Source organism: Vigna angularis, chromosome 4, assembly GCF_016808095.1.
Source record: "Vigna angularis cultivar LongXiaoDou No.4 chromosome 4, ASM1680809v1, whole genome shotgun sequence".
Lineage (NCBI taxonomy): Eukaryota > Viridiplantae > Streptophyta > Magnoliopsida > Fabales > Fabaceae > Vigna > Vigna angularis.
Genome location: NC_068973.1, coordinates 24,588,761 through 24,603,728, shown reverse-complemented (window position 1 = coordinate 24,603,728; position 14,968 = coordinate 24,588,761).

The window sequence follows — 14,968 nt, the reverse complement described above, 5'->3', positions numbered from 1 at the left end:
ATAATATTCAAATCAATGATACAACCATACATACAAATCAATAATACAATTACTCAAGATTTCACCCAATATGATCAAAGATTATTAACAACTTAAACAATTAGAATATTTTGTGGGAAGATTGTTCTAATTACAACCCTTTAATTAAATATTTGACCGTTCAGAGTAATTAAAAACAAGTTTAGAACCTATGGTAAAATTTTCAGCTCGATCCAACGGTTAATAAAATAAAAATCATAATTTTTGCAAAGGTGGTCCAAAACCAGAGTATAGGTAGTGTTGAGGTCTCTAAGAAACACGAAAATCATTTCTCAAAATATAGATATCTAATTAAAACTTTGAACAGTCAAAGTGAATCAATAAGTCTTAGGAACTACATATCCAAACTCCAGGTTAAGCTAACGGTTAATTATGTAGAAAGTGAAGTTTTACTGAGGTAAAAGAACAAAATTTAAGTGGTTTTCAGCTCTACCCAAAATTTGAAATCAATTCCTCTATGCACATACATCCAATTAAAAATCTGATTGGTCAAGATGAATTGATATGCCTTATAAACCATATATCCAAATTTCAGGTCAATCTAATGGTAAACAAAACGAAAATTAAAGTTTTCACCAAGGTAACTTAAGAACAAAAATAAAATGTTGATTAGGTTACTCAAAAATGCGAAATTTATTCCTCTAAGTACAAACACCAAATTAAAAATATGAACAGTCAAAGTGGAGTAAGATATCTCAAGAATCGCATATCCAAATTTACTCGGGTAACTTAGAGATAGAACTAAAATGTTAATTAATTTATTCAAATTTGCAAAATTAATTACTCTAAGTAAATATCTCGAATTACAAATCCAAACAATCAAATTATATTAATATATCTCAGGAGTCATATATAAAAATTTCAACTCCATCTAACAATAAATAAAGTGGAAATTAAGGTTTTCCAAGGTAACTCGAAAAATAGAAAGTAAAGTATAATAAAAAAAAAATCAAATATGAACACATAACTACCATTACTAAAATCCAACGTACTGAGATCTCATATAATAAAAATCATGAACCTAAAATATATCTATCATACATAAAAGAAAAGAGTTAATTCCCCTAACTAAAGTTTCTTTCTTCTTGGTTTCTCTTTGTGCGTCTGGAAAGAGTTTCTTGGCATATTTATAGGCTATAAAAGGTCTCTTTCTTTCTATTATTATTATTTTATTATTATATTCATGATTAAAAGTTAATTGGTTGGGTTTGGATGATTGCCACATAAAGTTGAGTTGGTTGCTCTTCTTGATTGAAATCTTTCTTGGTTGGACATGAAATATGATTAGAAATAACATACCCAAAATTGTTTTATTTCTATTATTAATAATAAAAAGTTATTACTATTTCTTAAAGTGAATATTTTTATAGATCTTACATAAATCCAAAAAATGCTATAATATTGCATAAGTTGTTCAAGTTTCTCCTATGCTTTAAAGCTATGAATGTCTTTCATATTATTTTAGTAATTTAACAAAACATCTTTGGTCTAAAGTAGTGTATGTTAAAAGGTCAACTAGAAAATAAATTTAAATAGCAGTATTAATAAAATCTTTTATTAATGTGAGATGAAAATAATTTTTACTTATGTCAATAAAAATGTCTCCAGTGATATTAACTTAAAAAAATGTAACCATCTTAGTCGAGAAATAATGTTGACTAATATCAACCGCAAAATATCAGGGGCTGATAATTTTTCTATGGTTAAATATTGTTTAATATTAAAATATTTTTTTATATTTGGCAACCATTGAAATATTTTATTGAAATAAAAATTAAAATATAATAAAATTTAATTTCTTTATTTAACTAAATTATTTAAAAAATTGGATTAAAATTCAAATTTAATATATACCAATTTTCAATAAATTTTTAATTGTTATTCTATCATATTATTTATATTTTCGGTGAGGTTGTTAAACCAATCTTATAATGTGTGCTTCGTATAAAGAGGTTGTTAGGGGAATTTATAAAATATATGCACAATATTGATGGTTTTTTAATATAATACTGCAATTTTACATGTAATTATTGAAATAGACAAATTTTATAAATATGAATAAGTCGTACCTACATGATCTCGTTATAAAGTTATGTATGTATTTCACGATTTCAAACTTTTAAAAGTGAAGTTATGTTGACAGTATATGATTTAAGGATTGGAGGAGAAATAATGTGGATCAAATATCAGTAAAAAAAGACTATTCAACAACAGTTATTAACCACGTTTGTAATGCCAGTTTTTAGTGAAATCAAAATGTGATGACATATGGATAGTTAAAGTGAATTTCTTAACTACTGCTCAAATAATTGTCGTTGAATTTTCAAAAGAGTGAAATGATGACGATTTTACTTGTAATTATGGTAGAAAATGAAAAAAGAAAACACAATGACTTGTTATGAACCGTCGTTATAAATTTTCAGAAGGAAATATAATAACAGTGGTTATTCTCAATCGTCATCATAAGTTGAACAAGGTTAAAAAGGTTTACTTATTCACTTTCTTGTGCACATACAGTCCTTTTCCTCTTCCTGTTACCGAAGCACAGTACCCCCCACTATTTGTCACTATTTGAAAGCATTTTTGGAGCACTTAACCATTGTTTTAGGTCACATTGAGGTTTGTTGTTACTTTCATAGTCGTTCTTCGTCTCACAAACCATGTCGCTCTCACTTTTCTTCACACCACCAAGGCACTGTCATTTTCTTCACACCATCAAGGTGTCGTCGTTGTCTTTGCACCACCAAAGTGATATTGTCTTCCTACGCCACTATGGTATTCACCATTGTTGTCTACCCACACGACTATTATGTCTATGTGTCATTCATCTTTTGTTCACACATCGTTCTTGCAAGTTTCATTTGAGTTGTTTGCAGCCATCATTTTCCTATCTCCTCCCTATCTATTTTGTTGCCAAAACCAAAAAATGCCTAATGCCTTTGGTGGGCAATTTTTTACGAGTTGATGTTTGATATGTGATTTGAGTTGTCTACACTTATGGTACTTATGAGTTGTTATGTGAACTGACTAGATTTGTCTAAGGTTGTGATGTGGTTATAATTTTGTGTGTTTTCAACTAAACACAAGTGAAAGTAAAAGTAGGTTGGTCAAGAGCACAACCACATAATAATTGATCAACATAATTATACAGATTCATTGGGCGAGCATATGACTCACTAAGCGAGAACACAAAGTTTGTATTACAGATAGCTCTAGTTCTTTGAATCAATGCACAAGCTTGTCAAAAGCAATGCCAAGAGATATACTCATTAAGTAAGTAAAAACATGTTTAAGCGGGTGGAAAAATGCTAAAAACTAAGAACAATTTGTGTGCTTAACTCGCTAGAAGAGATTGTCTCGTTGGACGAGTATTGGGTCATTAGGTGAGTCTTTTTCCAGTGGACACTCGCTAAGCAAGAAACTTATTCGTTGAGCAAGAATATACCAACATAAAATGATGATGTTAGTTTAAGTCTTGTAATTTGTATTATGAATTTATACGATTTATGTAGAATGAGAATGTAGGGATTCCTAAAATAGGATTACTACTATGTGTGGTGATGTGTGAAGTGTATTATTGACGTCATCCAAGAGAAATAGAGGATTCAGAGTTTGGATGATGATGGTTAGGATGAAGAAGTCATGGAAGAGGATGACAATGAAGATGATCGGAACGATGATGATGAAAAGAGTGAACCTGATGAGAGTGATGATGACATTTTTCTTAGGGACATCATATATATTTATATTTGTGTATTTTTGTTTTGGTTTAAAAGTTTGTAATCAAGCCATAAGGCTTTTCTATTGAACAATTTGTTATTTTAATGTCTAAATATTTTATTTGGGTTAATGATATTCTGGTTTAGATCAATATCTTGTACTTAATATTTGAATGTCATCTGAATGGTTTGAAACTAATATTTGATTGAATCTGGCATCATTTCTGTGAATGAATGAAACTGCTATGAATGGCTCTAGAATATTACACTGTCATATGATCATTGTTGTTGAGATTGTTGATAGGGAGAGCACTTGTTTAACTAAACCTTATAATCTCAGAACTTATGGTTTTTGATGATGACAACACATTATTAATAACACATGTGTTTATGTGTTACATGTTCATAACTTTCATGTTTATGATTATTTGAGAACATGTTTCTGTTGATTCTGTCATTGCTGCAGTTCATTGTGTTTTATATGAGATCTTATATGTGAATGCATGACATATATTTGAGAAAAGGAAAACCACATGCACTTTTATTGAACTTATAATATGGGGCAAAACAACAGTTTTAAGTCGATTTCATTATGAAGTAAGTCGATTAAAACTCGTGGCTTTACACAAACTTTTTCAAAGTGTGCTGTGAGAATTTTTGAAGAGAAAGTTTCTCAAAACTTTGTTTAACTGTGTTATATAGTCGATTACATGCAACCTGCATTCGACTAAGACTGTTACAATTTTGAAATTCTGTTAATGGTTGAATTAAATGTTACAAAGACTATATTTTTAAATATGTTGACCAAACATTTATTGTGATTCGACTGCATTAATTGTCCATTCAATTAACTGCATTGATTGCTGCTAACTGCTTTGACTGAAGTGTTGTATTCGACTGCATTAGTAGCAAAGTCGATTAAAATGCGTTAGAGTTGCGAATTGCTATAAATTGACGCGAATTTGATTTCTGCAAGAAATTTTGTGATTCTAACGATTTGATTGATTTCTTTCAGATTATTGATCTCTTGTAGAAAGTGTGAAAGCTCCAAGAATTCATCAAGAAGACTGTGGTGTTCATCTTTGGTGATTGCTTGACTAGCAAGAATCTGTGTGCTCTTACTTTCTGATCAACCTGCACTTGAGGTGTCTATTTCTTGATCAGTTTCTATCAATCTTGTGAAGATTGAAGTTGCCCTGTTGTGATTACAAGAAGGGAACGTGCGTCATTCTGGACTTTGAGGATTGTTCAAAGTGTTAAAGACTACAGGAGAGGGGATATCTTGCTGTTATTTTTTATTTGTATATGCCTATATTTTGATTAGAGGGTTAGAGAGGTGTTTTATATTTTTGACGTGGATGTCGGTATAAAAGCCTTGATGTAAAAACCTTGATCATTATAGTGCATTTGCTTCCTGTGGTGGAAGGACACTGGATGTAGGCTTGGCCGAACCAGTATAAAAACTCAGTGTTTGATCTTTTTATCCCTACACTCTTTTATTCAGTCGACTTCTTACTTTACTTAATCGATTTAATTTCCGCTGCATAAACAAATCTTTTTCCTTGCGTTTCAAGAAAGTTGTTAAAGGTATCTACTTTGCGAAAAAGATTTAAAGAAAACATTGTTTTTACATTTCACCAATTCACCCCCCTCTTGGTGTAAGAAATTAAGCCATTCTATTTTCAACAATTGGCACCAGAGCTAGTTTTCATAAGATATTTGAAAAACTAGTAGATTACATTTTCTGTTAAATCGACTGATCCTAGAAAATGGCTTCTGTTTCTCAAACAAGTGAATCTGCATTTGAACAGATATCAACTACTTGCAATGAAAAATTAAACTCTATTACTAATGGCTTTTATGAATATTTTGAAACAGGGATTTCACGAAACAAAGAAGTTACTTATGTCAACAAGTTCAGCTCCATATCACAAAGATTAAATCTACGGGTTGAAAGATTTACGAGATTTCTCAATATGAAGAAAGATCACAAAATTCGAAGTGAAAACAAAAAGGATGTACATGAAAGGGAGCTCATCATGACGGCAAAATCTAAGACATCAGAACAATGTTTGAGACAAGGAACAAAAAGCTCCATGTGGTACCTGGATAGTGGATGCTCAAGACAAATGACAGGAGATCCAACAAAGTTCATTAGTATATCTTACAAGACTTCTGGCTATGTCACATACGACGACAACAACAAAGGAAAGATCATCGGTATAGGTAAAATCAAAACTCCTTCTTGTTATGAAATTAAAAATGTACTTCTTGTTGAAGGATTAAAGCATAATCTACATAACATCAGTCAGCTATGTTATAGAGGATTGAAGATTACATTTTAACCTAAATATTTTCTAATCAGCAACGGTTCAACTGATGAGTTGTTACTTGTGGGAAAAAGGAATAATAATATCTACATAATTGACTTCAAAGAAACGTCATTCAGGTCTATCATTTGTTTGATGACTAAGGTAGATGATGCCTGGTTGTGGCACAAGAGACTAGCTCTCATCAACATGGGTCAACTGAACAAGCTAGTATCAAAGGATCTTGTCATTGGTCTTCCCAACATTCGCTACGCTTCTGAAAGATTATGTGATGCATGCCAAAAGGGAAAATAAACTAGGCAGTCCTTCAAGAACAAAAGGAAGATGTCAACTTCCAGACCTCTGCAACTTCTACACATGGACTTATTCGGTCCCTCAAGGGTGAAAAGTCTGGGTGGAAATTCTTATGGATTACTAATCGTGGATGACTATTCAAGCTTCACTTGGACCTTCTTTATCCCTGCCAAGAATGACACGTTCAAAGTGTTTAAGAAGTTTGGTGCTATTATTCAAAATGAGAAGGAACTCAAAATCAAATCGATTAGAAGTGACCATGGCAAAGAATTTCAGAATGAAGCATTTGATGAATACTATGCGGAAATGGGAATATCTCACAATTTCTCAGCACCTAGAACACCTCAATAAAATGGTGTGGTTGAAGGAAAGAATAGGGCATTGGAAGAGTTAGCAAGGACAATGCTGAGTGAAAGGAACATGCCAAAGTATTTCTAGGCAGACGTAGTAAGTACAACATGCTATGTGTTGAACAGAACTGTAATAAGATCAATGTTGAAAGTTACTCCACATGATCTATTCAAAGGAAGAAAACCAAATATCTCACATCTAAGGATCTTCGGATGCAAATGCTTCGTACTAAATAATGGAAAGGAAAATCTTGGTAAGTTTGACTCCAAGGGTGATGTAGCAATTTTCATAGGATATTTGTTAAGACTCCGGCAAGTGTACCGAATCGTATCAAGTAATATAAAATGGTAAGACCAAGTATCGTATCCCAAAGGACTCACGACACTAAACAGTTATGTAATTGCTTAACCAATTAAGACTTAAGAACAATTTTTGGGGGTTTTCAATGCAAATGCAGTAAAAATAAACATGAATGCAATTTGATCAATTGAGGCTAAACACTAGAATGGATGGATGAAGTTGAAAATATGAGATGAATATGTTGTTGGGGTTTAGATTTCACCAAGTTTACTCTCCTGTATATACGAATTCTACTTCTTCATTAATGTCAATGTCACTCTCTAAAATACTTAAAACCCGATTCCTCGGCGAATAAAACCTATCCTTAACTATTAGTTCATACAATTCCTAGCATTCCTAATAATTAATTCTGAAGAATAGAAGCTTAAGACAACCAGAACTCATACCCCCATTCTTGAGCAATTCTGCTTTTGGGAATAATTCTCCGGATCATGAATTGTAAGATACCTTCCGGTACTCATACAAATCATTCATCATGCTAATGAATGAGTTAAACACAACAAGAAATAAGCGAAGAAGAATTACCCTAACAATTAATGAAAGAAGCATATATAATCAAGAATTAATTCAATACATGAGAGTTCAAGAGGTTACATCTTTCCTTAATAACAAATAAGGTTTAGTTCCCCATCATCATGGAGAAACTAGATGAACAATGAAAGCATGAAAGAGATAGAAAAACCCTAGAAATAGAAGAGAAGAGTTGTCACATCCCCAAATCTACCCCCAAGGGGTGGAAAGTGTTTTTCTGTGCTCAAGCCATCAAAAGATACAATCCCTAGAACGTCCAAGTCCTAGAACATAAAAATAACAGAAAACAGGTCAAAGCCCACGAAACTGGCGCTCAACGCCCTAAGTGGGGCACCCAGCTTGGTACGGGTCAAAACTGGCGCTCAGCGCCCTTGGAAGGGCGTCCGAGCGTGACTTTTTTGCACTCTGGTTGATTTTTCTGCATTCTGGTTGACTTTTCTACACTCTGGTTGACTTTTCTACACTCTGGTTGACTTTTGTGCATTCTGGTTGACTTTTCTGCATTCCAACTATTTGGTACTTTAACTCTTCTTTCAAATCATTCCAATAGCCTACAAAATCAAGGGAATGTAGTGATAAAATCATCAAGTATAACCTCAATTCTCTTATTCACAAAACTAAAGCAAAAACATGAGTTAAAGCAAGTTTCTAAGTCAAAAAGGGTGCATTTAGTATCAAAATTATATCACAGATAACAGTATTTTCAATCGTTATCAATATTCACTTTCCAGCAAAGCCTATCGGGTATACAACAAGAGAACAATGTGTGCTAAAGAATCAGTTCACGTTGCGTTTGATGAGTATGTTGAAACCACTGTTAATCCTGAACAGATAAGAAAATATATAGAAGTTGACAACTCTGCTGGAGAAGAGGAAGAAAATGAGGAAATTTCAGAAGAAGAGAACTCTGAAGACGTAATCGATTCTCCTAGAACAGAACCGGTTAAGGAAAGGAAAGTTCCTAGAAATGTCTCTAGAGGCAACATAATTGGTGATATTACAAGAGGTGTGTCTACAAGAAGATAACTGAATCAGTTTTGCATGAATGTTGTGTATGTGTCTAAGATTGAGCCAAGAACGGTTGAAGATGCTCTTGCAGATGAAGAATGGATGATGGCCATGCAAGAGGAACTAAACTAGTTTAAAAGAAATAATGTATGGGAACTGGTACCAAGAACAGATAACTTACAGGTCATACGAACAAAATGGGTGTTCAAAAATAAGATGGATTATTTATGTGAAATCATAAAAAATAAAGCAAGATTAGTTGCAAAAGGCTACTGCCAAGAGGAAGGAATCGATTATGATGAAACATATGCACCTGTAGCTAGACTGGAGGCAATAAGAATTCTTCTTGCTATTGCATCAGTGATGAAATTCAAGCTATATCAAATGGATGTCAAAAGTGCATTTCTAAATGGATATATTAAAGAGGAAGTTTATGTGGAACAACCACCAGGATTTGAGGATTTTGAACATCTAGACCATGTCTTCAAGTTCAAAAAGGCTTTGTATGGGTTGAAGCAAGCGCCAAGGTCATGGTATGAGCGATTAAGTTTGTTTTTGGTAAAGGAGGGATTCTCCAGGGGTAAAGTCAACTCAACTCTCTTCATTAAAAAGTTCAAATAAAGATAAATTGTATGTTCAAATTTATGTTGATGATATTATCTTTGGATCAACTTATCCTACTTTGTGTAAAATATTTTCCAAGACTATGTAGGATGAGTTTGAGATGTCCATGATGGGAGAGCTTACTTAATTTCTTGGTCTTCAAGTCAAGCAATCTAAAAATGGCATTTTCATTCACCAATCCAAGTACTGTACTGATCTATTGAAGAAATTCAAAATGATGGATTGAAAGGAAGCTGCAACTCCCATGGCTATAAACTTCTACCTAGATCTTGATGAAGCTGGTAAGGACGTTGATCAAAAGATGTACAGAGGTATGATCGGATCTTTGTTATATCTAACTACCAGTAGACCTGACATCATGCATAGTGTATATCTTTGTGCTAGATTTCAGTCTTCACCTAAAGAATCACACCTATCTACTGTAAAATGAATTTTTAAATATCTTAAAGGAACCAAAAGTCTTGGACTACGGTATCCAAATGGTACAAATATTTTTCATGAAGGTTATAGTAATTGTGACTTTGGAGGTTGTAAGCTAGATAGAAAGAGCACTAGTGGCACTTTTCATCTACTTGGATCTTCTTTAGTCTCTTGGCATTCAAAGAAACAAGCTTGTGTGGCATTCTCTACCACAAAAGCTGAATATATAGCAGCTGGTAGCTGTGTTGCTCAGTCTCTTTGGATCAAGAGCCAACTAGAAGATTACGATATATCACTACATCACATTCCCTTAAAATGTGATAACACAAGTGCAATAAATTTGACTAAAAATCCTGTTCCTTATTCGAAAACTAAGCATATTGAAATAAGGCATCACTTCATGCGAGACCACATCCTCAAGGGTCAAATTAAGGTCGGATATGTAGATACCTTACATCAATGGGCTGATATTTTTACGAAATCGTTGAACAAAGAAATATTTTATACTATTTGAAATGAACTAGGAATCTTAAATGACAGTAGTATAAAGTAGTGATTTATATCTGATTAATGTCGATTGTGTTATGTATGAAGTTGATTACTTTACTGTTTATCATTGCATTCATACATTTACACACACAGATTATACCTGTATCAATTCCTGTATTACAATGATTCTAAAATGCTTGATCTGGAAAAGATCTTGAAAGGTTTTGTAGGAACATTGCTTTTGGATGAACAATTGGAGATTAATTCAAATGGAAAAGCAATGAAGTCGATTGCAACAGTGGATCAATCGATTAATGTTTAATAGTGGTTAAAAATTCCTGATTTGGAATTCTGTTATCTTTTCTATATGTTGTTAACATTTTACTTTTCAATATATCTCTGTTCTATAATTGATTGAAATTACTTGAGATAATATTGAGATTGTTGAGTGTTATTGTATCTATGCTGCATTGATATGTTTACACAATTTCTGATATGATACAATATTGTCACATGCTCTGAAATGTTCTATGAAAACTGCATTGTGCATTTGGGTTTTGATTATAAAACATGCATAATGGATGTTGCACGTTAGCAAAGTTCGCACAGGACAGAGACAACTTGCTTGTTGTGCTGAAGGCATCTGGAAGAGTTGTATTCAGACAAGGCATTGGCTACAAAGCTCAAAGCAATTGGACAAACACAGAAATTTGTTGATATAAGTAAGCCTATTACACATGCATGTTTCTATTGCAATAATATTGGACATAATGTTAGAAATTGCTTTTATAGAAAGGTTGGAGTTCCTAAAGGATTATATAGATGGATTCCCAAAGAACAACTTTCTGCTAACAAACAAGGACCTAAATTCAAATGGGTACTTGCATCGAAAAATTTAAATTATTTTGCAGGATAGTAGAGGCTGTTGTAGCAGTGCACAACTCATGGATGAACTAACTTGATGATATCAAATTTCTTGAGTATCTACAAGTGGTAACGATTATTATCTCACTGCATCATGCATGATATTTGTTTGAATGATTGTTTGATGAATGTATGATTGTTGATTGATTGATTGAGATTGTTTTATGTGAAAATCCATTTTTACAAATTTTAATCAAATGGATTAAGTGTATAGTCGATTATGTTACTTTATGTATGTTTCTGTTTTTGTGAAAACCTTCTGTCATACAGTAGTTAACTTTACAATTAATGAAATCGACTAGATATCTCTATTTTAGGCTTTCTCTGGTTTGAAAATTTAAATGGGCTTGAAGTGTATTTGTATCTTGGTTCGTGCCATAAACACATGTTTCTATAATTGTGATACTCAAAACCTAGAAACTTGTGTGAAAGGTGTGCTGTGAGTTTTGTGAAAAATGGCATCATCATCCTCATCTAAGCGTACCAAGTGTGTTCCTCCATCCGAAAGAAATGCAAGTCCTTTAGGGTGGATCAGTGACAACAATGCTAGAGAAAGATATATATGTTGGAAGAATATCAAGGAAGTGGTTCCACAAAAATCAATTGAGCTATCTCTCTTCAGAACTAAAGGCTTCACATTTCCAGAAAAACTTGATCATCAAGGTGTACGCACCTTTGTTCAAATGAAGGGTGACTGCTACCCGAATATGGTAAATGTGTTTTATAACAATCTGAAAGTTGTTAACCAGGATATCCACTCAAGAGTAAAAGGAGTAGACATTGTTATCAACAATGATACCTGGTTACAAGTTGCCAATCTCAAAAATGAAGGACGCATGTCACATCTACCTGATTGCTTACAAAACATATGGACTAGGAAGACACAAATGTTCAAAGACCTCATGAGGTATCCAGGAAGATACAAGAAGGAAAAATCATTTCTACACAAGTATCTGGACAAAGAGAAAATCATTGCATTCATCATTGGTCATGTTTTGCTACCTAGAAGATCTAGTTATGAAAAATTGACTTTAGAGGATATATATCAGCTGAATGCTATAATGTTCAAAATACCAACAAACTGGATAGCTGTTTTCAAGTGGCATATCATTGATGTTGGTGTAAATGACTGATATGAACTACCCTATGGAGTGTTCATTAGCAAAATATTGTCTCTTAGTGGCATTAATCTCACTGGTGAAATCAAGGTCACTTTTGATAAAGCTAATCAAATTGGTAAGGCAATACTAACATGTATTGGTCTGAAGAAAAACTGTTCTAGGTTGGATTTTCAGTAATATACAAAACTCAACCAAAAATCAAGATGAATTACCTGACTCTGACAGTGAATAGATATTACCCTCTCCTATGTCTGAATTTGAAAAGTGTGTGACTCTTCAGAATTATTTTTATATTGAGTACCTGATTATGTTTGAATTAAATCGATTGTGTTGTGTATGAAGTTGAATGCTTTACTATTTACTATCATTGCTTCTGGAAGAACAACATGAGATTAACTCAAATGGAAAGCAATGAAGTCGATTGCAACAATGGATTAACCAATTACTGTTTAACAGGGGTTATAAGTTCCGTGATTTGGAATTTGGTTATTCGATTTATTGATCACATATTATTAATTGTTTCTTTTTCAATATATCTCTGTTCTATAATTGATTGAAATTACTTAAGATATTATTGAGATTGTTGATTAATATTGTATCTACGCTTCATTGATGTGTTTGCACAATTTCTGATATGATACAATACTGTCACATGCTTATACATGCTCTAAAATGTTCTGTGAATACTGCATTGTGCATTTGGGTTTTGATTATAAAACATGCATAATGGCAAGGAGAGCATTGCATAGGATCTTAGATAATTTCACATGCCTACACTTAAGGGGGAGATTATATCTTTATCATGTGATTATCTGTGACAGGGGGAGCATCATTGTTTGATTAATATGATTTACTGATGCATCTCTGAATAACTGTTTGTCAGCATATCATTATGATAAGGCATACCTTTTTTGCTAATGCACAAAGGGGGAGAATGCTGGGAGAATGCTCTCATATACATTTTGAGCTGGAGAATGCTTTGATATTCACTTTAAGCTCTGATATACATTTTGTTTGCTCTGATATGTTCTGATATGAATTGATATGTTTTTTGCTCTGATTAAAAAATGAGAATATTTCAACGTTTGCTCTGATACATTTTGATCATTTGCTCTGATACATTTTGATATGATATGATTTGATTTGTACAACGTGGTTGTTTATTAATCATGGTTGTGCATCATAAAAAAAAGGGGAAGATTGATGAGATTGTTGATAAGGGCAGCATTGGTTTAGCCAAACGTTACAATCTCAAAGAACTTCTGGTTTTTGATGATGACAACATTATTAGTAACAACATGTGTTGTTAAATGTGTTACATGTTCATAGCTTTCATGTTTATGATTATTTGAGAACATATTTGTGTTCATTCTGTCATTGCTACAATTCACTGTGTTTTACATGAGATCTTATCTATGAATGCATGACATATGTTTTAGAAAAGGAAAACCACATGCACGTTTGTTGAACTTATAATATGTGGCAAAACAGCAGATTTAAGTCGACTTCATTATGAAGTAAGTTGATTAAAACTCGTGGCTTTGCACCAACTTTTTCAAAGTGTGCTATGAGTATTTTTGAAAAGAAAATTTTTCAAAACTATGTTTTTAACTGTTACAAAGTCGACTATGTGCGCAAGCTATTCGACTAACTTTGTTATGTTTAGAAATTCTATTAATGCTTGTGATGTCTAACGGCTATGTTTTGTATCTTTGACCAAACATTGATTGTGAGTCAACTGTATTAAATGCAGAATCAATTAAGTTGGTTTCACTGCTACTAACTGTTATAACTGTCTAAGTATAATCAAATCTATTAGTAGCATACTCGACTTAGGAACGTCAGTTTTATGGAAAACTATATAAAGACGCAAATTTGATTTCTGCAGAGAATTTTATGAATCTAACATTTTGAATTAATTGTTTCAGATTATTTATCTCTGGTAGAACGTGCTAAAGCTCCAAGAATCCATCAAGAAAGATCGAGGTGTTCATTCTTTGGTGATTACTTGATGAGCAAGAATCTGTGCGCATTGAATGATTGATCAACCTGCACTTGAGGTGTTTGATACGTGATCAACTTCTTCTCTCAATCTTGTGAAGATTGTGGCTGCCCTGTTGTGACTACAAGAAGAGAACGTGTGACGTGCTGGACTTTGAGGATTGTTCAAAGTGATTAAAGTCTGCAGGAGAGGGGACATCTTGCTATTGTTCTTTATTTGTACATGACTATATTTTGATTAAAGGGTTAGAGAGGTGTTTTATATTTTGACGTGGAGGTTGCTATAAAAGCCTTGTTGAAAAAACCTTGACCATTATAGTGCATTTGCTTCCTGGGATTGGAAGGACACTGGATGTAGGCAGTTTGGCCGAACCAGTATAAAAACCTGCGTTTGAATTCTCTATCCCTACACTTTTAATTTTCTAAGTTGACTTTACTTTTCACATAGTCAACTATTTCCGCTGCACTTAAAAAATCTTATTCCTTGCGATTCAAAAACCTTTTAAAAGATCATCGTTTTGTGAATTTTTTTTTTAAAAGACTCTGATATTTGTGTTTCACCAATTCACCCCCCTCTTGGTATTGAAACTAAGCCATTCTATTTTCAACAATTTGTTCATATATTGTGTTGTTGAATTAGCTAGTATCATACACCTATATTGCAATAATACTTTATGCATCATCTCATTTGCATACTTATATCATCTTGAGTATTTGAAATTGCACATGATATCACATGATACATTTATTTAAAATT